The following is a 22,347-nucleotide window of genomic DNA, read 5'->3' as shown; positions in this document are numbered from 1 at the left end:
CTGTGTTCCTCCTCGAAGTTCCTCTGGTCTCCCCAAGTCTTCTCCGAGCCTTCGTCTTCTTGCTTCTTTCTGCCAAGCTCTTCTTCCGTCCGATCTCCCTCTTTCGGTCTCGGCTGGGCTTCGGAGCTTGTCTCCCTGATCGTATCTCGTCAAGTGTAGCTAGCTCAGTTTGTTCTGATAAGAACAGATACTACACTTGATCTTAGCCAAAAGGCCGAGAAGCGATCTGATAAGAACAGATACTACACTTGATCTTAGCCAAAAGGCCGAGAAGCGATAACCAGAATTGGTTTGGGCCTCGAGTGGCACCCTGGCCTATGCCGGACACATCTTAGGGAGAGAGAGCGAGAGGGAGACAAACCCACGCCTACACAAGACATTTTGTCACCCAAGCCAACCCTTGAAAAGGCTGCTTTGCAGAGCCAAAACAAGAAGAATGGTGCGTTTTGCAGCCGCCGCCCACTGCAATGAATCTGAATAACTCCTCCTTTAGGGCGCAAGCAACTCCCCTCCCCCTTGCAGTCTTTCCAATTCACGATACAAAAAGACGGACAGGACAGGTTGCCTGACTTTCCGTCACTGCCACCCTTTGCCATCCTTACCCGTAGAAAGCCCTTTCATCATCCCCAAACCCTAATCTTTTCCCTTTCCTTCCCAGCCCCCAAACCCTGCCCTCTGTACCTTTCTCACCACCCGCTTCCCTTCTCCTGTCATCCCCCTACCACCCGGGAAAAAAAGAGATTGCCCCCTCCTTCCACTAGCCCACCCTCCCACCCAAAGAACAACTTCTTCTGCGCAGCTTGTTTTCTAGGCAGCAGCGCTATTGTGATGTCATCGGGGGGCATTGTGACAAGCCGCCAGTGTTCCGTCTCTTCATGTTGTGCACAGTTCAAACGGAAAATACATCAACAGGCAGACTACAGAAAAGCTTACTATCAAAGGTTAGAGGGGGGCTTTCTCAGAGGGCTTTTTACAGTTTTTCTATTCCCAATTAGCCGTTTAAGTGTACTTATTGAAAGTAGTAATTCTTTCATAGGCCGCCCTTTCTTAGTATTTGACGTTCCTTATATTGCGGTATGAGGCTTCGCAGTAGGTTGCAAACATTCATCACCCATGACTGTCCCCAATTGAGCTCAGAAGCTCAATGTCTATCATGACCTCTCTTTTAGAATGTCCAAGAGCAAGCAAACTATTCCTCCAGGAGAGGGCGCCAACAGACTACTAAAGAGATCATCATTACTCAAAGAAAACCCCAAAAACCAATGCATGATAGGAATAAACAGGTAACTTTCTTTGGAGTGGAAGCGGAGAGATCGCACCAGATGCCAATTCTAGATGTTATCACACCTGTGGTCACTGCAGCAGCAGGTGAATCCACTTTGTCCAAAAGGGATCTATTCCATTCAATTGCAAATGATCTAGATAAGACAGAGAACTGCAGCACGGGGACATAGCCGAGTTGGTCAGGTTGAGTGGTGATGAGTTTGCTATTTGGATGAATAAAGAAAGTCAAAAGTGTGAAAGATAAAAAACAAAAGGAGGAAGTGTGAAAAGTGAATGGGCCAAATTGAGGTGCATATGAAGACGTATGCTTTCTTCCAATTCATTAAATCGGGCTAATATGAATCAGGTGAATTGAGTTCTGCTTTTGGAAACTGGGTTAAGAAGGGGTGCACCGTTCCTGGAGGTACTGCAATACCAGGTCAATGCGTGGAGTGGACAGAGCAAGCTCTTTTTCCATCTCCCTGTTCTAAAAATCCATTTAATATATGGTCCCCAGATAGGGGACGTATCAGATATTAAACTGATAAGAACAGATACTACACTTGATCTTAGCCAAAAGGCCGAGAAGCGATAACCAGAATTGGTTTGGGCCTCGAGTGGCACCCTGGCCTATGCCGGACACATCTTAGGGAGAGAGAGCGAGAGGGAGACAAACCCACGCCTACACAAGACATTTTGTCACCCAAGCCAACCCTTGAAAAGGCTGCTTTGCAGAGCCAAAACAAGAAGAATGGTGCGTTTTGCAGCCGCCGCCCACTGCAATGAATCTGAATAACTCCTCCTTTAGGGCGCAAGCAACTCCCCTCCCCCTTGCAGTCTTTCCAATTCACGATACAAAAAGACGGACAGGACAGGTTGCCTGACTTTCCGTCACTGCCACCCTTTGCCATCCTTACCCGTAGAAAGCCCTTTCATCATCCCCAAACCCTAATCTTTTCCCTTTCCTTCCCAGCCCCCAAACCCTGCCCTCTGTACCTTTCTCACCACCCGCTTCCCTTCTCCTGTCATCCCCCTACCACCCGGGAAAAAAAGAGATTGCCCCCTCCTTCCACTAGCCCACCCTCCCACCCAAAGAACAACTTCTTCTGCGCAGCTTGTTTTCTAGGCAGCAGCGCTATTGTGATGTCATCGGGGGGCATTGTGACAAGCCGCCAGTGTTCCGTCTCTTCATGTTGTGCACAGTTCAAACGGAAAATACATCAACAGGCAGACTACAGAAAAGCTTACTATCAAAGGTTAGAGGGGGGCTTTCTCAGAGGGCTTTTTACAGTTTTTCTATTCCCAATTAGCCGTTTAAGTGTACTTATTGAAAGTAGTAATTCTTTCATAGGCCGCCCTTTCTTAGTATTTGACGTTCCTTATATTGCGGTATGAGGCTTCGCAGTAGGTTGCAAACATTCATCACCCATGACTGTCCCCAATTGAGCTCAGAAGCTCAATGTCTATCATGACCTCTCTTTTAGAATGTCCAAGAGCAAGCAAACTATTCCTCCAGGAGAGGGCGCCAACAGACTACTAAAGAGATCATCATTACTCAAAGAAAACCCCAAAAACCAATGCATGATAGGAATAAACAGGTAACTTTCTTTGGAGTGGAAGCGGAGAGATCGCACCAGATGCCAATTCTAGATGTTATCACACCTGTGGTCACTGCAGCAGCAGGTGAATCCACTTTGTCCAAAAGGGATCTATTCCATTCAATTGCAAATGATCTAGATAAGACAGAGAACTGCAGCACGGGGACATAGCCGAGTTGGTCAGGTTGAGTGGTGATGAGTTTGCTATTTGGATGAATAAAGAAAGTCAAAAGTGTGAAAGATAAAAAACAAAAGGAGGAAGTGTGAAAAGTGAATGGGCCAAATTGAGGTGCATATGAAGACGTATGCTTTCTTCCAATTCATTAAATCGGGCTAATATGAATCAGGTGAATTGAGTTCTGCTTTTGGAAACTGGGTTAAGAAGGGGTGCACCGTTCCTGGAGGTACTGCAATACCAGGTCAATGCGTGGAGTGGACAGAGCAAGCTCTTTTTCCATCTCCCTGTTCTAAAAATCCATTTAATATATGGTCCCCAGATAGGGGACGTATCAGATATTAAACTGATAAGAACAGATACTACACTTGATCTTAGCCAAAAGGCCGAGAAGCGATAACCAGAATTGGTTTGGGCCTCGAGTGGCACCCTGGCCTATGCCGGACACATCTTAGGGAGAGAGAGCGAGAGGGAGACAAACCCACGCCTACACAAGACATTTTGTCACCCAAGCCAACCCTTGAAAAGGCTGCTTTGCAGAGCCAAAACAAGAAGAATGGTGCGTTTTGCAGCCGCCGCCCACTGCAATGAATCTGAATAACTCCTCCTTTAGGGCGCAAGCAACTCCCCTCCCCCTTGCAGTCTTTCCAATTCACGATACAAAAAGACGGACAGGACAGGTTGCCTGACTTTCCGTCACTGCCACCCTTTGCCATCCTTACCCGTAGAAAGCCCTTTCATCATCCCCAAACCCTAATCTTTTCCCTTTCCTTCCCAGCCCCCAAACCCTGCCCTCTGTACCTTTCTCACCACCCGCTTCCCTTCTCCTGTCATCCCCCTACCACCCGGGAAAAAAAGAGATTGCCCCCTCCTTCCACTAGCCCACCCTCCCACCCAAAGAACAACTTCTTCTGCGCAGCTTGTTTTCTAGGCAGCAGCGCTATTGTGATGTCATCGGGGGGCATTGTGACAAGCCGCCAGTGTTCCGTCTCTTCATGTTGTGCACAGTTCAAACGGAAAATACATCAACAGGCAGACTACAGAAAAGCTTACTATCAAAGGTTAGAGGGGGGCTTTCTCAGAGGGCTTTTTACAGTTTTTCTATTCCCAATTAGCCGTTTAAGTGTACTTATTGAAAGTAGTAATTCTTTCATAGGCCGCCCTTTCTTAGTATTTGACGTTCCTTATATTGCGGTATGAGGCTTCGCAGTAGGTTGCAAACATTCATCACCCATGACTGTCCCCAATTGAGCTCAGAAGCTCAATGTCTATCATGACCTCTCTTTTAGAATGTCCAAGAGCAAGCAAACTATTCCTCCAGGAGAGGGCGCCAACAGACTACTAAAGAGATCATCATTACTCAAAGAAAACCCCAAAAACCAATGCATGATAGGAATAAACAGGTAACTTTCTTTGGAGTGGAAGCGGAGAGATCGCACCAGATGCCAATTCTAGATGTTATCACACCTGTGGTCACTGCAGCAGCAGGTGAATCCACTTTGTCCAAAAGGGATCTATTCCATTCAATTGCAAATGATCTAGATAAGACAGAGAACTGCAGCACGGGGACATAGCCGAGTTGGTCAGGTTGAGTGGTGATGAGTTTGCTATTTGGATGAATAAAGAAAGTCAAAAGTGTGAAAGATAAAAAACAAAAGGAGGAAGTGTGAAAAGTGAATGGGCCAAATTGAGGTGCATATGAAGACGTATGCTTTCTTCCAATTCATTAAATCGGGCTAATATGAATCAGGTGAATTGAGTTCTGCTTTTGGAAACTGGGTTAAGAAGGGGTGCACCGTTCCTGGAGGTACTGCAATACCAGGTCAATGCGTGGAGTGGACAGAGCAAGCTCTTTTTCCATCTCCCTGTTCTAAAAATCCATTTAATATATGGTCCCCAGATAGGGGACGTATCAGATATTAAACTGATAAGAACAGATTTTTTGATTTAATGAAGCTTTCCAAAGCACCGCAAAAAATGCATGACCGAAGTCACACCAAAAACAGTGCAAAGGCTAGGATTCGTGTGGACCCCTCCGTGAGGAGAGGGTCCCCAAAAATCAACCCCGTCCCTCCGAGCCAGAAGGCCACAGCAAGGGTCAGGGATCTTCGGTGCTCCCCCAAGCCGAAGCCTGGTTGAGCCTTGTCGTTGCTCCCAGCGTCCATCCAGGCATCTTACCCAAGTGGAGTAGAGAGCTACTAGTTGTTGGTTTCGCAGCCGAAACTGCCCGGACCGTCAACCGGTGTTGGTTTCTCAGCCCAAGGCTAACCGGACCTCCAACCGGGTGTTGGTTTCTCAGCCGAAGCTGACCCGGACCTCCAACCGGGTGTTGGTTTCTCAGCCGAAGCTGACCCGGACCTCCAACCGGGTGTTGGTTTCTCAGCCGAAGCTGACCCGGACCTCCAACCGGGTGTTGGTTTCTCAGCCAAAGCTGACCCGGACCTCCAACCGGGTGTTGGTTTCTCAGCCCAAAGCTGAACGGACCTCCGACCATGATTATAAAAATTTCCCTTCCTAGCCAGAAGGCCGGGATAGGGTAATATGCTCAAAAAGTATGAAAAGGCAAGGTACGGTGTGCTACAGAGCCCAAGGCTTGCCGGGGTCCCAAGCCAGCAAGCTCAGACTCACTCCAGGGTCGTCAGTCCTGGGGCACGTTGTACCATAGCCCCCCACCCTTACTCAGTCTAATAGCCTCGATCCTGGTAGGGCCATGTTTTCCACTAGATGAATATACTATCCACCCAGAGTACTAGCAAGCGCAACCTTCCAGTGTGCATTGTATCATTGTACTAAGGTGGCCTGGAGCTTAAACCACCTCTTCGAACAACACTACACTTGATCTTAGCCAAAAGGCCAAGAAGCGATAACCAGAATTGGTTTGGGCCTCGAGTGGCACCCTGGCCTATGCCGGACACATCTTAGGGAGAGAGAGCGAGAGGGAGACAAACCCACGCCTACACAAGACATTTTGTCACCCAAGCCAACCCTTGAAAAGGCTGCTTTGCAGAGCCAAAACAAGAAGAATGGTGCGTTTTGCAGCCGCCGCCCACTGCAATGAATCTGAATAACTCCTCCTTTAGGGCGCAAGCAACTCCCCTCCCCCTTGCAGTCTTTCCAATTCACGATACAAAAAGACGGACAGGACAGGTTGCCTGACTTTCCGTCACTGCCACCCTTTGCCATCCTTACCCGTAGAAAGCCCTTTCATCATCCCCAAACCCTAATCTTTTCCCTTTCCTTCCCAGCCCCCAAACCCTGCCCTCTGTACCTTTCTCACCACCCGCTTCCCTTCTCCTGTCATCCCCCTACCACCCGGGAAAAAAAGAGATTGCCCCCTCCTTCCACTAGCCCACCCTCCCACCCAAAGAACAACTTCTTCTGCGCAGCTTGTTTTCTAGGCAGCAGCGCTATTGTGATGTCATCGGGGGGCATTGTGACAAGCCGCCAGTGTTCCGTCTCTTCATGTTGTGCACAGTTCAAACGGAAAATACATCAACAGGCAGACTACAGAAAAGCTTACTATCAAAGGTTAGAGGGTGCTTTCTCAGAGGGCTTTTTACAGTTTTTCTATTCCCAATTAGCCGTTTAAGTGTACTTATTGAAAGTAGTAATTCTTTCATAGGCCGCCCTTTCTTAGTATTTGACGTTCCTTATATTGCGGTATGAGGCTTCGCAGTAGGTTGCAAACATTCATCACCCATGACTGTCCCCAATTGAGCTCAGAAGCTCAATGTCTATCATGACCTCTCTTTTAGAATGTCCAAGAGCAAGCAAACTATTCCTCCAGGAGAGGGCGCCAACAGACTACTAAAGAGATCATCATTACTCAAAGAAAACCCCAAAAACCAATGCATGATAGGAATAAACAGGTAACTTTCTTTGGAGTGGAAGCGGAGAGATCGCACCAGATGCCAATTCTAGATGTTATCACACCTGTGGTCACTGCAGCAGCAGGTGAATCCACTTTGTCCAAAAGGGATCTATTCCATTCAATTGCAAATGATCTAGATAAGACAGAGAACTGCAGCACGGGGACATAGCCGAGTTGGTCAGGTTGAGTGGTGATGAGTTTGCTATTTGGATGAATAAAGAAAGTCAAAAGTGTGAAAGATAAAAAACAAAAGGAGGAAGTGTGAAAAGTGAATGGGCCAAATTGAGGTGCATATGAAGACGTATGCTTTCTTCCAATTCATTAAATCGGGCTAATATGAATCAGGTGAATTGAGTTCTGCTTTTGGAAACTGGGTTAAGAAGGGGTGCACCGTTCCTGGAGGTACTGCAATACCAGGTCAATGCGTGGAGTGGACAGAGCAAGCTCTTTTTCCATCTCCCTGTTCTAAAAATCCATTTAATATATGGTCCCCAGATAGGGGACGTATCAGATATTAAACTGATAAGAACAGATACTACACTTGATCTTAGCCAAAAGGCCGAGAAGCGATAACCAGAATTGGTTTGGGCCTCGAGTGGCACCCTGGCCTATGCCGGACACATCTTAGGGAGAGAGAGCGAGAGGGAGACAAACCCACGCCTACACAAGACATTTTGTCACCCAAGCCAACCCTTGAAAAGGCTGCTTTGCAGAGCCAAAACAAGAAGAATGGTGCGTTTTGCAGCCGCCGCCCACTGCAATGAATCTGAATAACTCCTCCTTTAGGGCGCAAGCAACTCCCCTCCCCCTTGCAGTCTTTCCAATTCACGATACAAAAAGACGGACAGGACAGGTTGCCTGACTTTCCGTCACTGCCACCCTTTGCCATCCTTACCCGTAGAAAGCCCTTTCATCATCCCCAAACCCTAATCTTTTCCCTTTCCTTCCCAGCCCCCAAACCCTGCCCTCTGTACCTTTCTCACCACCCGCTTCCCTTCTCCTGTCATCCCCCTACCACCCGGGAAAAAAAGAGATTGCCCCCTCCTTCCACTAGCCCACCCTCCCACCCAAAGAACAACTTCTTCTGCGCAGCTTGTTTTCTAGGCAGCAGCGCTATTGTGATGTCATCGGGGGGCATTGTGACAAGCCGCCAGTGTTCCGTCTCTTCATGTTGTGCACAGTTCAAACGGAAAATACATCAACAGGCAGACTACAGAAAAGCTTACTATCAAAGGTTAGAGGGGGGCTTTCTCAGAGGGCTTTTTACAGTTTTTCTATTCCCAATTAGCCGTTTAAGTGTACTTATTGAAAGTAGTAATTCTTTCATAGGCCGCCCTTTCTTAGTATTTGACGTTCCTTATATTGCGGTATGAGGCTTCGCAGTAGGTTGCAAACATTCATCACCCATGACTGTCCCCAATTGAGCTCAGAAGCTCAATGTCTATCATGACCTCTCTTTTAGAATGTCCAAGAGCAAGCAAACTATTCCTCCAGGAGAGGGCGCCAACAGACTACTAAAGAGATCATCATTACTCAAAGAAAACCCCAAAAACCAATGCATGATAGGAATAAACAGGTAACTTTCTTTGGAGTGGAAGCGGAGAGATCGCACCAGATGCCAATTCTAGATGTTATCACACCTGTGGTCACTGCAGCAGCAGGTGAATCCACTTTGTCCAAAAGGGATCTATTCCATTCAATTGCAAATGATCTAGATAAGACAGAGAACTGCAGCACGGGGACATAGCCGAGTTGGTCAGGTTGAGTGGTGATGAGTTTGCTATTTGGATGAATAAAGAAAGTCAAAAGTGTGAAAGATAAAAAACAAAAGGAGGAAGTGTGAAAAGTGAATGGGCCAAATTGAGGTGCATATGAAGACGTATGCTTTCTTCCAATTCATTAAATCGGGCTAATATGAATCAGGTGAATTGAGTTCTGCTTTTGGAAACTGGGTTAAGAAGGGGTGCACCGTTCCTGGAGGTACTGCAATACCAGGTCAATGCGTGGAGTGGACAGAGCAAGCTCTTTTTCCATCTCCCTGTTCTAAAAATCCATTTAATATATGGTCCCCAGATAGGGGACGTATCAGATATTAAACTGATAAGAACAGATACTACACTTGATCTTAGCCAAAAGGCCGAGAAGCGATAACCAGAATTGGTTTGGGCCTCGAGTGGCACCCTGGCCTATGCCGGACACATCTTAGGGAGAGAGAGCGAGAGGGAGACAAACCCACGCCTACACAAGACATTTTGTCACCCAAGCCAACCCTTGAAAAGGCTGCTTTGCAGAGCCAAAACAAGAAGAATGGTGCGTTTTGCAGCCGCCGCCCACTGCAATGAATCTGAATAACTCCTCCTTTAGGGCGCAAGCAACTCCCCTCCCCCTTGCAGTCTTTCCAATTCACGATACAAAAAGACGGACAGGACAGGTTGCCTGACTTTCCGTCACTGCCACCCTTTGCCATCCTTACCCGTAGAAAGCCCTTTCATCATCCCCAAACCCTAATCTTTTCCCTTTCCTTCCCAGCCCCCAAACCCTGCCCTCTGTACCTTTCTCACCACCCGCTTCCCTTCTCCTGTCATCCCCCTACCACCCGGGAAAAAAAGAGATTGCCCCCTCCTTCCACTAGCCCACCCTCCCACCCAAAGAACAACTTCTTCTGCGCAGCTTGTTTTCTAGGCAGCAGCGCTATTGTGATGTCATCGGGGGGCATTGTGACAAGCCGCCAGTGTTCCGTCTCTTCATGTTGTGCACAGTTCAAACGGAAAATACATCAACAGGCAGACTACAGAAAAGCTTACTATCAAAGGTTAGAGGGGGGCTTTCTCAGAGGGCTTTTTACAGTTTTTCTATTCCCAATTAGCCGTTTAAGTGTACTTATTGAAAGTAGTAATTCTTTCATAGGCCGCCCTTTCTTAGTATTTGACGTTCCTTATATTGCGGTATGAGGCTTCGCAGTAGGTTGCAAACATTCATCACCCATGACTGTCCCCAATTGAGCTCAGAAGCTCAATGTCTATCATGACCTCTCTTTTAGAATGTCCAAGAGCAAGCAAACTATTCCTCCAGGAGAGGGCGCCAACAGACTACTAAAGAGATCATCATTACTCAAAGAAAACCCCAAAAACCAATGCATGATAGGAATAAACAGGTAACTTTCTTTGGAGTGGAAGCGGAGAGATCGCACCAGATGCCAATTCTAGATGTTATCACACCTGTGGTCACTGCAGCAGCAGGTGAATCCACTTTGTCCAAAAGGGATCTATTCCATTCAATTGCAAATGATCTAGATAAGACAGAGAACTGCAGCACGGGGACATAGCCGAGTTGGTCAGGTTGAGTGGTGATGAGTTTGCTATTTGGATGAATAAAGAAAGTCAAAAGTGTGAAAGATAAAAAACAAAAGGAGGAAGTGTGAAAAGTGAATGGGCCAAATTGAGGTGCATATGAAGACGTATGCTTTCTTCCAATTCATTAAATCGGGCTAATATGAATCAGGTGAATTGAGTTCTGCTTTTGGAAACTGGGTTAAGAAGGGGTGCACCGTTCCTGGAGGTACTGCAATACCAGGTCAATGCGTGGAGTGGACAGAGCAAGCTCTTTTTCCATCTCCCTGTTCTAAAAATCCATTTAATATATGGTCCCCAGATAGGGGACGTATCAGATATTAAACTGATAAGAACAGATACTACACTTGATCTTAGCCAAAAGGCCGAGAAGCGATAACCAGAATTGGTTTGGGCCTCGAGTGGCACCCTGGCCTATGCCGGACACATCTTAGGGAGAGAGAGCGAGAGGGAGACAAACCCACGCCTACACAAGACATTTTGTCACCCAAGCCAACCCTTGAAAAGGCTGCTTTGCAGAGCCAAAACAAGAAGAATGGTGCGTTTTGCAGCCGCCGCCCACTGCAATGAATCTGAATAACTCCTCCTTTAGGGCGCAAGCAACTCCCCTCCCCCTTGCAGTCTTTCCAATTCACGATACAAAAAGACGGACAGGACAGGTTGCCTGACTTTCCGTCACTGCCACCCTTTGCCATCCTTACCCGTAGAAAGCCCTTTCATCATCCCCAAACCCTAATCTTTTCCCTTTCCTTCCCAGCCCCCAAACCCTGCCCTCTGTACCTTTCTCACCACCCGCTTCCCTTCTCCTGTCATCCCCCTACCACCCGGGAAAAAAAGAGATTGCCCCCTCCTTCCACTAGCCCACCCTCCCACCCAAAGAACAACTTCTTCTGCGCAGCTTGTTTTCTAGGCAGCAGCGCTATTGTGATGTCATCGGGGGGCATTGTGACAAGCCGCCAGTGTTCCGTCTCTTCATGTTGTGCACAGTTCAAACGGAAAATACATCAACAGGCAGACTACAGAAAAGCTTACTATCAAAGGTTAGAGGGGGGCTTTCTCAGAGGGCTTTTTACAGTTTTTCTATTCCCAATTAGCCGTTTAAGTGTACTTATTGAAAGTAGTAATTCTTTCATAGGCCGCCCTTTCTTAGTATTTGACGTTCCTTATATTGCGGTATGAGGCTTCGCAGTAGGTTGCAAACATTCATCACCCATGACTGTCCCCAATTGAGCTCAGAAGCTCAATGTCTATCATGACCTCTCTTTTAGAATGTCCAAGAGCAAGCAAACTATTCCTCCAGGAGAGGGCGCCAACAGACTACTAAAGAGATCATCATTACTCAAAGAAAACCCCAAAAACCAATGCATGATAGGAATAAACAGGTAACTTTCTTTGGAGTGGAAGCGGAGAGATCGCACCAGATGCCAATTCTAGATGTTATCACACCTGTGGTCACTGCAGCAGCAGGTGAATCCACTTTGTCCAAAAGGGATCTATTCCATTCAATTGCAAATGATCTAGATAAGACAGAGAACTGCAGCACGGGGACATAGCCGAGTTGGTCAGGTTGAGTGGTGATGAGTTTGCTATTTGGATGAATAAAGAAAGTCAAAAGTGTGAAAGATAAAAAACAAAAGGAGGAAGTGTGAAAAGTGAATGGGCCAAATTGAGGTGCATATGAAGACGTATGCTTTCTTCCAATTCATTAAATCGGGCTAATATGAATCAGGTGAATTGAGTTCTGCTTTTGGAAACTGGGTTAAGAAGGGGTGCACCGTTCCTGGAGGTACTGCAATACCAGGTCAATGCGTGGAGTGGACAGAGCAAGCTCTTTTTCCATCTCCCTGTTCTAAAAATCCATTTAATATATGGTCCCCAGATAGGGGACGTATCAGATATTAAACTGATAAGAACAGATACTACACTTGATCTTAGCCAAAAGGCCGAGAAGCGATAACCAGAATTGGTTTGGGCCTCGAGTGGCACCCTGGCCTATGCCGGACACATCTTAGGGAGAGAGAGCGAGAGGGAGACAAACCCACGCCTACACAAGACATTTTGTCACCCAAGCCAACCCTTGAAAAGGCTGCTTTGCAGAGCCAAAACAAGAAGAATGGTGCGTTTTGCAGCCGCCGCCCACTGCAATGAATCTGAATAACTCCTCCTTTAGGGCGCAAGCAACTCCCCTCCCCCTTGCAGTCTTTCCAATTCACGATACAAAAAGACGGACAGGACAGGTTGCCTGACTTTCCGTCACTGCCACCCTTTGCCATCCTTACCCGTAGAAAGCCCTTTCATCATCCCCAAACCCTAATCTTTTCCCTTTCCTTCCCAGCCCCCAAACCCTGCCCTCTGTACCTTTCTCACCACCCGCTTCCCTTCTCCTGTCATCCCCCTACCACCCGGGAAAAAAAGAGATTGCCCCCTCCTTCCACTAGCCCACCCTCCCACCCAAAGAACAACTTCTTCTGCGCAGCTTGTTTTCTAGGCAGCAGCGCTATTGTGATGTCATCGGGGGGCATTGTGACAAGCCGCCAGTGTTCCGTCTCTTCATGTTGTGCACAGTTCAAACGGAAAATACATCAACAGGCAGACTACAGAAAAGCTTACTATCAAAGGTTAGAGGGGGGCTTTCTCAGAGGGCTTTTTACAGTTTTTCTATTCCCAATTAGCCGTTTAAGTGTACTTATTGAAAGTAGTAATTCTTTCATAGGCCGCCCTTTCTTAGTATTTGACGTTCCTTATATTGCGGTATGAGGCTTCGCAGTAGGTTGCAAACATTCATCACCCATGACTGTCCCCAATTGAGCTCAGAAGCTCAATGTCTATCATGACCTCTCTTTTAGAATGTCCAAGAGCAAGCAAACTATTCCTCCAGGAGAGGGCGCCAACAGACTACTAAAGAGATCATCATTACTCAAAGAAAACCCCAAAAACCAATGCATGATAGGAATAAACAGGTAACTTTCTTTGGAGTGGAAGCGGAGAGATCGCACCAGATGCCAATTCTAGATGTTATCACACCTGTGGTCACTGCAGCAGCAGGTGAATCCACTTTGTCCAAAAGGGATCTATTCCATTCAATTGCAAATGATCTAGATAAGACAGAGAACTGCAGCACGGGGACATAGCCGAGTTGGTCAGGTTGAGTGGTGATGAGTTTGCTATTTGGATGAATAAAGAAAGTCAAAAGTGTGAAAGATAAAAAACAAAAGGAGGAAGTGTGAAAAGTGAATGGGCCAAATTGAGGTGCATATGAAGACGTATGCTTTCTTCCAATTCATTAAATCGGGCTAATATGAATCAGGTGAATTGAGTTCTGCTTTTGGAAACTGGGTTAAGAAGGGGTGCACCGTTCCTGGAGGTACTGCAATACCAGGTCAATGCGTGGAGTGGACAGAGCAAGCTCTTTTTCCATCTCCCTGTTCTAAAAATCCATTTAATATATGGTCCCCAGATAGGGGACGTATCAGATATTAAACTGATAAGAACAGATACTACACTTGATCTTAGCCAAAAGGCCGAGAAGCGATAACCAGAATTGGTTTGGGCCTCGAGTGGCACCCTGGCCTATGCCGGACACATCTTAGGGAGAGAGAGCGAGAGGGAGACAAACCCACGCCTACACAAGACATTTTGTCACCCAAGCCAACCCTTGAAAAGGCTGCTTTGCAGAGCCAAAACAAGAAGAATGGTGCGTTTTGCAGCCGCCGCCCACTGCAATGAATCTGAATAACTCCTCCTTTAGGGCGCAAGCAACTCCCCTCCCCCTTGCAGTCTTTCCAATTCACGATACAAAAAGACGGACAGGACAGGTTGCCTGACTTTCCGTCACTGCCACCCTTTGCCATCCTTACCCGTAGAAAGCCCTTTCATCATCCCCAAACCCTAATCTTTTCCCTTTCCTTCCCAGCCCCCAAACCCTGCCCTCTGTACCTTTCTCACCACCCGCTTCCCTTCTCCTGTCATCCCCCTACCACCCGGGAAAAAAAGAGATTGCCCCCTCCTTCCACTAGCCCACCCTCCCACCCAAAGAACAACTTCTTCTGCGCAGCTTGTTTTCTAGGCAGCAGCGCTATTGTGATGTCATCGGGGGGCATTGTGACAAGCCGCCAGTGTTCCGTCTCTTCATGTTGTGCACAGTTCAAACGGAAAATACATCAACAGGCAGACTACAGAAAAGCTTACTATCAAAGGTTAGAGGGGGGCTTTCTCAGAGGGCTTTTTACAGTTTTTCTATTCCCAATTAGCCGTTTAAGTGTACTTATTGAAAGTAGTAATTCTTTCATAGGCCGCCCTTTCTTAGTATTTGACGTTCCTTATATTGCGGTATGAGGCTTCGCAGTAGGTTGCAAACATTCATCACCCATGACTGTCCCCAATTGAGCTCAGAAGCTCAATGTCTATCATGACCTCTCTTTTAGAATGTCCAAGAGCAAGCAAACTATTCCTCCAGGAGAGGGCGCCAACAGACTACTAAAGAGATCATCATTACTCAAAGAAAACCCCAAAAACCAATGCATGATAGGAATAAACAGGTAACTTTCTTTGGAGTGGAAGCGGAGAGATCGCACCAGATGCCAATTCTAGATGTTATCACACCTGTGGTCACTGCAGCAGCAGGTGAATCCACTTTGTCCAAAAGGGATCTATTCCATTCAATTGCAAATGATCTAGATAAGACAGAGAACTGCAGCACGGGGACATAGCCGAGTTGGTCAGGTTGAGTGGTGATGAGTTTGCTATTTGGATGAATAAAGAAAGTCAAAAGTGTGAAAGATAAAAAACAAAAGGAGGAAGTGTGAAAAGTGAATGGGCCAAATTGAGGTGCATATGAAGACGTATGCTTTCTTCCAATTCATTAAATCGGGCTAATATGAATCAGGTGAATTGAGTTCTGCTTTTGGAAACTGGGTTAAGAAGGGGTGCACCGTTCCTGGAGGTACTGCAATACCAGGTCAATGCGTGGAGTGGACAGAGCAAGCTCTTTTTCCATCTCCCTGTTCTAAAAATCCATTTAATATATGGTCCCCAGATAGGGGACGTATCAGATATTAAACTGATAAGAACAGATACTACACTTGATCTTAGCCAAAAGGCCGAGAAGCGATAACCAGAATTGGTTTGGGCCTCGAGTGGCACCCTGGCCTATGCCGGACACATCTTAGGGAGAGAGAGCGAGAGGGAGACAAACCCACGCCTACACAAGACATTTTGTCACCCAAGCCAACCCTTGAAAAGGCTGCTTTGCAGAGCCAAAACAAGAAGAATGGTGCGTTTTGCAGCCGCCGCCCACTGCAATGAATCTGAATAACTCCTCCTTTAGGGCGCAAGCAACTCCCCTCCCCCTTGCAGTCTTTCCAATTCACGATACAAAAAGACGGACAGGACAGGTTGCCTGACTTTCCGTCACTGCCACCCTTTGCCATCCTTACCCGTAGAAAGCCCTTTCATCATCCCCAAACCCTAATCTTTTCCCTTTCCTTCCCAGCCCCCAAACCCTGCCCTCTGTACCTTTCTCACCACCCGCTTCCCTTCTCCTGTCATCCCCCTACCACCCGGGAAAAAAAGAGATTGCCCCCTCCTTCCACTAGCCCACCCTCCCACCCAAAGAACAACTTCTTCTGCGCAGCTTGTTTTCTAGGCAGCAGCGCTATTGTGATGTCATCGGGGGGCATTGTGACAAGCCGCCAGTGTTCCGTCTCTTCATGTTGTGCACAGTTCAAACGGAAAATACATCAACAGGCAGACTACAGAAAAGCTTACTATCAAAGGTTAGAGGGGGGCTTTCTCAGAGGGCTTTTTACAGTTTTTCTATTCCCAATTAGCCGTTTAAGTGTACTTATTGAAAGTAGTAATTCTTTCATAGGCCGCCCTTTCTTAGTATTTGACGTTCCTTATATTGCGGTATGAGGCTTCGCAGTAGGTTGCAAACATTCATCACCCATGACTGTCCCCAATTGAGCTCAGAAGCTCAATGTCTATCATGACCTCTCTTTTAGAATGTCCAAGAGCAAGCAAACTATTCCTCCAGGAGAGGGCGCCAACAGACTACTAAAGAGATCATCATTACTCAAAGAAAACCCCAAAAACCAATGCATGATAGGAATAAACAGGTAACTTTCTTTGGAGTGGAAGCGGAGAGATCGCACCAGATGCCAATTCTAGATGTTATCACACCTGTGGTCACTGCAGCAGCAGGTGAATCCACTTTGTCCAAAAGGGATCTATTCCATTCAATTGCAAATGATCTAGATAAGACAGAGAACTGCAGCACGGGGACATAGCCGAGTTGGTCAGGTTGAGTGGTGATGAGTTTGCTATTTGGATGAATAAAGAAAGTCAAAAGTGTGAAAGATAAAAAACAAAAGGAGGAAGTGTGAAAAGTGAATGGGCCAAATTGAGGTGCATATGAAGACGTATGCTTTCTTCCAATTCATTAAATCGGGCTAATATGAATCAGGTGAATTGAGTTCTGCTTTTGGAAACTGGGTTAAGAAGGGGTGCACCGTTCCTGGAGGTACTGCAATACCAGGTCAATGCGTGGAGTGGACAGAGCAAGCTCTTTTTCCATCTCCCTGTTCTAAAAATCCATTTAATATATGGTCCCCAGATAGGGGACGTATCAGATATTAAACTGATAAGAACAGATACTACACTTGATCTTAGCCAAAAGGCCGAGAAGCGATAACCAGAATTGGTTTGGGCCTCGAGTGGCACCCTGGCCTATGCCGGACACATCTTAGGGAGAGAGAGCGAGAGGGAGACAAACCCACGCCTACACAAGACATTTTGTCACCCAAGCCAACCCTTGAAAAGGCTGCTTTGCAGAGCCAAAACAAGAAGAATGGTGCGTTTTGCAGCCGCCGCCCACTGCAATGAATCTGAATAACTCCTCCTTTAGGGCGCAAGCAACTCCCCTCCCCCTTGCAGTCTTTCCAATTCACGATACAAAAAGACGGACAGGACAGGTTGCCTGACTTTCCGTCACTGCCACCCTTTGCCATCCTTACCCGTAGAAAGCCCTTTCATCATCCCCAAACCCTAATCTTTTCCCTTTCCTTCCCAGCCCCCAAACCCTGCCCTCTGTACCTTTCTCACCACCCGCTTCCCTTCTCCTGTCATCCCCCTACCACCCGGGAAAAAAAGAGATTGCCCCCTCCTTCCACTAGCCCACCCTCCCACCCAAAGAACAACTTCTTCTGCGCAGCTTGTTTTCTAGGCAGCAGCGCTATTGTGATGTCATCGGGGGGCATTGTGACAAGCCGCCAGTGTTCCGTCTCTTCATGTTGTGCACAGTTCAAACGGAAAATACATCAACAGGCAGACTACAGAAAAGCTTACTATCAAAGGTTAGAGGGGGGCTTTCTCAGAGGGCTTTTTACAGTTTTTCTATTCCCAATTAGCCGTTTAAGTGTACTTATTGAAAGTAGTAATTCTTTCATAGGCCGCCCTTTCTTAGTATTTGACGTTCCTTATATTGCGGTATGAGGCTTCGCAGTAGGTTGCAAACATTCATCACCCATGACTGTCCCCAATTGAGCTCAGAAGCTCAATGTCTATCATGACCTCTCTTTTAGAATGTCCAAGAGCAAGCAAACTATTCCTCCAGGAGAGGGCGCCAACAGACTACTAAAGAGATCATCATTACTCAAAGAAAACCCCAAAAACCAATGCATGATAGGAATAAACAGGTAACTTTCTTTGGAGTGGAAGCGGAGAGATCGCACCAGATGCCAATTCTAGATGTTATCACACCTGTGGTCACTGCAGCAGCAGGTGAATCCACTTTGTCCAAAAGGGATCTATTCCATTCAATTGCAAATGATCTAGATAAGACAGAGAACTGCAGCACGGGGACATAGCCGAGTTGGTCAGGTTGAGTGGTGATGAGTTTGCTATTTGGATGAATAAAGAAAGTCAAAAGTGTGAAAGATAAAAAACAAAAGGAGGAAGTGTGAAAAGTGAATGGGCCAAATTGAGGTGCATATGAAGACGTATGCTTTCTTCCAATTCATTAAATCGGGCTAATATGAATCAGGTGAATTGAGTTCTGCTTTTGGAAACTGGGTTAAGAAGGGGTGCACCGTTCCTGGAGGTACTGCAATACCAGGTCAATGCGTGGAGTGGACAGAGCAAGCTCTTTTTCCATCTCCCTGTTCTAAAAATCCATTTAATATATGGTCCCCAGATAGGGGACGTATCAGATATTAAACTGATAAGAACAGATACTACACTTGATCTTAGCCAAAAGGCCGAGAAGCGATAACCAGAATTGGTTTGGGCCTCGAGTGGCACCCTGGCCTATGCCGGACACATCTTAGGGAGAGAGAGCGAGAGGGAGACAAACCCACGCCTACACAAGACATTTTGTCACCCAAGCCAACCCTTGAAAAGGCTGCTTTGCAGAGCCAAAACAAGAAGAATGGTGCGTTTTGCAGCCGCCGCCCACTGCAATGAATCTGAATAACTCCTCCTTTAGGGCGCAAGCAACTCCCCTCCCCCTTGCAGTCTTTCCAATTCACGATACAAAAAGACGGACAGGACAGGTTGCCTGACTTTCCGTCACTGCCACCCTTTGCCATCCTTACCCGTAGAAAGCCCTTTCATCATCCCCAAACCCTAATCTTTTCCCTTTCCTTCCCAGCCCCCAAACCCTGCCCTCTGTACCTTTCTCACCACCCGCTTCCCTTCTCCTGTCATCCCCCTACCACCCGGGAAAAAAAGAGATTGCCCCCTCCTTCCACTAGCCCACCCTCCCACCCAAAGAACAACTTCTTCTGCGCAGCTTGTTTTCTAGGCAGCAGCGCTATTGTGATGTCATCGGGGGGCATTGTGACAAGCCGCCAGTGTTCCGTCTCTTCATGTTGTGCACAGTTCAAACGGAAAATACATCAACAGGCAGACTACAGAAAAGCTTACTATCAAAGGTTAGAGGGGGGCTTTCTCAGAGGGCTTTTTACAGTTTTTCTATTCCCAATTAGCCGTTTAAGTGTACTTATTGAAAGTAGTAATTCTTTCATAGGCCGCCCTTTCTTAGTATTTGACGTTCCTTATATTGCGGTATGAGGCTTCGCAGTAGGTTGCAAACATTCATCACCCATGACTGTCCCCAATTGAGCTCAGAAGCTCAATGTCTATCATGACCTCTCTTTTAGAATGTCCAAGAGCAAGCAAACTATTCCTCCAGGAGAGGGCGCCAACAGACTACTAAAGAGATCATCATTACTCAAAGAAAACCCCAAAAACCAATGCATGATAGGAATAAACAGGTAACTTTCTTTGGAGTGGAAGCGGAGAGATCGCACCAGATGCCAATTCTAGATGTTATCACACCTGTGGTCACTGCAGCAGCAGGTGAATCCACTTTGTCCAAAAGGGATCTATTCCATTCAATTGCAAATGATCTAGATAAGACAGAGAACTGCAGCACGGGGACATAGCCGAGTTGGTCAGGTTGAGTGGTGATGAGTTTGCTATTTGGATGAATAAAGAAAGTCAAAAGTGTGAAAGATAAAAAACAAAAGGAGGAAGTGTGAAAAGTGAATGGGCCAAATTGAGGTGCATATGAAGACGTATGCTTTCTTCCAATTCATTAAATCGGGCTAATATGAATCAGGTGAATTGAGTTCTGCTTTTGGAAACTGGGTTAAGAAGGGGTGCACCGTTCCTGGAGGTACTGCAATACCAGGTCAATGCGTGGAGTGGACAGAGCAAGCTCTTTTTCCATCTCCCTGTTCTAAAAATCCATTTAATATATGGTCCCCAGATAGGGGACGTATCAGATATTAAACTGATAAGAACAGATACTACACTTGATCTTAGCCAAAAGGCCGAGAAGCGATAACCAGAATTGGTTTGGGCCTCGAGTGGCACCCTGGCCTATGCCGGACACATCTTAGGGAGAGAGAGCGAGAGGGAGACAAACCCACGCCTACACAAGACATTTTGTCACCCAAGCCAACCCTTGAAAAGGCTGCTTTGCAGAGCCAAAACAAGAAGAATGGTGCGTTTTGCAGCCGCCGCCCACTGCAATGAATCTGAATAACTCCTCCTTTAGGGCGCAAGCAACTCCCCTCCCCCTTGCAGTCTTTCCAATTCACGATACAAAAAGACGGACAGGACAGGTTGCCTGACTTTCCGTCACTGCCACCCTTTGCCATCCTTACCCGTAGAAAGCCCTTTCATCATCCCCAAACCCTAATCTTTTCCCTTTCCTTCCCAGCCCCCAAACCCTGCCCTCTGTACCTTTCTCACCACCCGCTTCCCTTCTCCTGTCATCCCCCTACCACCCGGGAAAAAAAGAGATTGCCCCCTCCTTCCACTAGCCCACCCTCTCACCCAAAGAACAACTTCTTCTGCGCAGCTTGTTTTCTAGGCAGCAGCGCTATTGTGATGTCATCGGGGGGCATTGTGACAAGCCGCCAGTGTTCCGTCTCTTCATGTTGTGCACAGTTCAAACGGAAAATACATCAACAGGCAGACTACAGAAAAGCTTACTATCAAAGGTTAGAGGGGGGCTTTCTCAGAGGGCTTTTTACAGTTTTTCTATTCCCAATTAGCCGTTTAAGTGTACTTATTGAAAGTAGTAATTCTTTCATAGGCCGCCCTTTCTTAGTATTTGACGTTCCTTATATTGCGGTATGAGGCTTCGCAGTAGGTTGCAAACATTCATCACCCATGACTGTCCCCAATTGAGCTCAGAAGCTCAATGTCTATCATGACCTCTCTTTTAGAATGTCCAAGAGCAAGCAAACTATTCCTCCAGGAGAGGGCGCCAACAGACTACTAAAGAGATCATCATTACTCAAAGAAAACCCCAAAAACCAATGCATGATAGGAATAAACAGGTAACTTTCTTTGGAGTGGAAGCGGAGAGATCGCACCAGATGCCAATTCTAGATGTTATCACACCTGTGGTCACTGCAGCAGCAGGTGAATCCACTTTGTCCAAAAGGGATCTATTCCATTCAATTGCAAATGATCTAGATAAGACAGAGAACTGCAGCACGGGGACATAGCCGAGTTGGTCAGGTTGAGTGGTGATGAGTTTGCTATTTGGATGAATAAAGAAAGTCAAAAGTGTGAAAGATAAAAAACAAAAGGAGGAAGTGTGAAAAGTGAATGGGCCAAATTGAGGTGCATATGAAGACGTATGCTTTCTTCCAATTCATTAAATCGGGCTAATATGAATCAGGTGAATTGAGTTCTGCTTTTGGAAACTGGGTTAAGAAGGGGTGCACCGTTCCTGGAGGTACTGCAATACCAGGTCAATGCGTGGAGTGGACAGAGCAAGCTCTTTTTCCATCTCCCTGTTCTAAAAATCCATTTAATATATGGTCCCCAGATAGGGGACGTATCAGATATTAAACTGATAAGAACAGATACTACACTTGATCTTAGCCAAAAGGCCGAGAAGCGATAACCAGAATTGGTTTGGGCCTCGAGTGGCACCCTGGCCTATGCCGGACACATCTTAGGGAGAGAGAGCGAGAGGGAGACAAACCCACGCCTACACAAGACATTTTGTCACCCAAGCCAACCCTTGAAAAGGCTGCTTTGCAGAGCCAAAACAAGAAGAATGGTGCGTTTTGCAGCCGCCGCCCACTGCAATGAATCTGAATAACTCCTCCTTTAGGGCGCAAGCAACTCCCCTCCCCCTTGCAGTCTTTCCAATTCACGATACAAAAAGACGGACAGGACAGGTTGCCTGACTTTCCGTCACTGCCACCCTTTGCCATCCTTACCCGTAGAAAGCCCTTTCATCATCCCCAAACCCTAATCTTTTCCCTTTCCTTCCCAGCCCCCAAACCCTGCCCTCTGTACCTTTCTCACCACCCGCTTCCCTTCTCCTGTCATCCCCCTACCACCCGGGAAAAAAAGAGATTGCCCCCTCCTTCCACTAGCCCACCCTCCCACCCAAAGAACAACTTCTTCTGCGCAGCTTGTTTTCTAGGCAGCAGCGCTATTGTGATGTCATCGGGGGGCATTGTGACAAGCCGCCAGTGTTCCGTCTCTTCATGTTGTGCACAGTTCAAACGGAAAATACATCAACAGGCAGACTACAGAAAAGCTTACTATCAAAGGTTA

At 46.8% G+C, this 22,347-nt stretch overlaps 13 non-coding genes and 1 pseudogene across 13 annotated transcripts; all 14 read right to left on the bottom strand.

Moving 5' to 3' along the window:
• Positions 1 to 150: 150 nt before the first annotated feature.
• Positions 151 to 278, bottom strand: LOC142271931 (U2 spliceosomal RNA; annotated as a pseudogene).
• Positions 279 to 1,665: 1,387 nt separating this feature from the next.
• LOC142271900 (U2 spliceosomal RNA) lies at positions 1,666 to 1,856 on the bottom strand. Its single transcript, XR_012736872.1, has one exon. It is a non-coding gene; the product is annotated as a U2 spliceosomal RNA (small nuclear RNA).
• Positions 1,857 to 3,243: 1,387 nt separating this feature from the next.
• LOC142271899 (U2 spliceosomal RNA) lies at positions 3,244 to 3,434 on the bottom strand. Its single transcript, XR_012736871.1, has one exon. It is a non-coding gene; the product is annotated as a U2 spliceosomal RNA (small nuclear RNA).
• Positions 3,435 to 4,821: 1,387 nt separating this feature from the next.
• LOC142271926 (U2 spliceosomal RNA) lies at positions 4,822 to 5,019 on the bottom strand. Its single transcript, XR_012736894.1, has one exon. It is a non-coding gene; the product is annotated as a U2 spliceosomal RNA (small nuclear RNA).
• A 2,268-nt stretch (positions 5,020 to 7,287) lies between these two features.
• Positions 7,288 to 7,478, bottom strand: LOC142271898 (U2 spliceosomal RNA). Its single transcript, XR_012736870.1, has one exon. It is a non-coding gene; the product is annotated as a U2 spliceosomal RNA (small nuclear RNA).
• A 1,387-nt stretch (positions 7,479 to 8,865) lies between these two features.
• On the bottom strand, positions 8,866 to 9,056 carry LOC142271895 (U2 spliceosomal RNA). The gene has a single exon (XR_012736868.1). It is a non-coding gene; the product is annotated as a U2 spliceosomal RNA (small nuclear RNA).
• Positions 9,057 to 10,443: 1,387 nt separating this feature from the next.
• On the bottom strand, positions 10,444 to 10,634 carry LOC142271894 (U2 spliceosomal RNA). The gene has a single exon (XR_012736867.1). It is a non-coding gene; the product is annotated as a U2 spliceosomal RNA (small nuclear RNA).
• Positions 10,635 to 12,021: 1,387 nt separating this feature from the next.
• On the bottom strand, positions 12,022 to 12,212 carry LOC142271893 (U2 spliceosomal RNA). The gene has a single exon (XR_012736866.1). It is a non-coding gene; the product is annotated as a U2 spliceosomal RNA (small nuclear RNA).
• Positions 12,213 to 13,599: 1,387 nt separating this feature from the next.
• Positions 13,600 to 13,790, bottom strand: LOC142271892 (U2 spliceosomal RNA). Its single transcript, XR_012736865.1, has one exon. It is a non-coding gene; the product is annotated as a U2 spliceosomal RNA (small nuclear RNA).
• A 1,387-nt stretch (positions 13,791 to 15,177) lies between these two features.
• Positions 15,178 to 15,368, bottom strand: LOC142271891 (U2 spliceosomal RNA). The gene has a single exon (XR_012736864.1). It is a non-coding gene; the product is annotated as a U2 spliceosomal RNA (small nuclear RNA).
• Positions 15,369 to 16,755: 1,387 nt separating this feature from the next.
• LOC142271890 (U2 spliceosomal RNA) lies at positions 16,756 to 16,946 on the bottom strand. The gene has a single exon (XR_012736863.1). It is a non-coding gene; the product is annotated as a U2 spliceosomal RNA (small nuclear RNA).
• Positions 16,947 to 18,333: 1,387 nt separating this feature from the next.
• LOC142271889 (U2 spliceosomal RNA) lies at positions 18,334 to 18,524 on the bottom strand. Its single transcript, XR_012736862.1, has one exon. It is a non-coding gene; the product is annotated as a U2 spliceosomal RNA (small nuclear RNA).
• A 1,387-nt stretch (positions 18,525 to 19,911) lies between these two features.
• Positions 19,912 to 20,102, bottom strand: LOC142271888 (U2 spliceosomal RNA). The gene has a single exon (XR_012736861.1). It is a non-coding gene; the product is annotated as a U2 spliceosomal RNA (small nuclear RNA).
• A 1,387-nt stretch (positions 20,103 to 21,489) lies between these two features.
• LOC142271887 (U2 spliceosomal RNA) lies at positions 21,490 to 21,680 on the bottom strand. The gene has a single exon (XR_012736860.1). It is a non-coding gene; the product is annotated as a U2 spliceosomal RNA (small nuclear RNA).
• Positions 21,681 to 22,347: the final 667 nt, after the last annotated feature.

The sequence above is a fragment of the Anomaloglossus baeobatrachus genome, unplaced genomic scaffold, assembly GCF_048569485.1.
Source record: "Anomaloglossus baeobatrachus isolate aAnoBae1 unplaced genomic scaffold, aAnoBae1.hap1 Scaffold_3405, whole genome shotgun sequence".
Taxonomy (NCBI): Eukaryota; Metazoa; Chordata; class Amphibia; order Anura; family Aromobatidae; genus Anomaloglossus; species Anomaloglossus baeobatrachus.
Note: the sequence above shows the minus strand (reverse complement) of the source record. Positions and strands in the feature narration are given on the sequence as shown.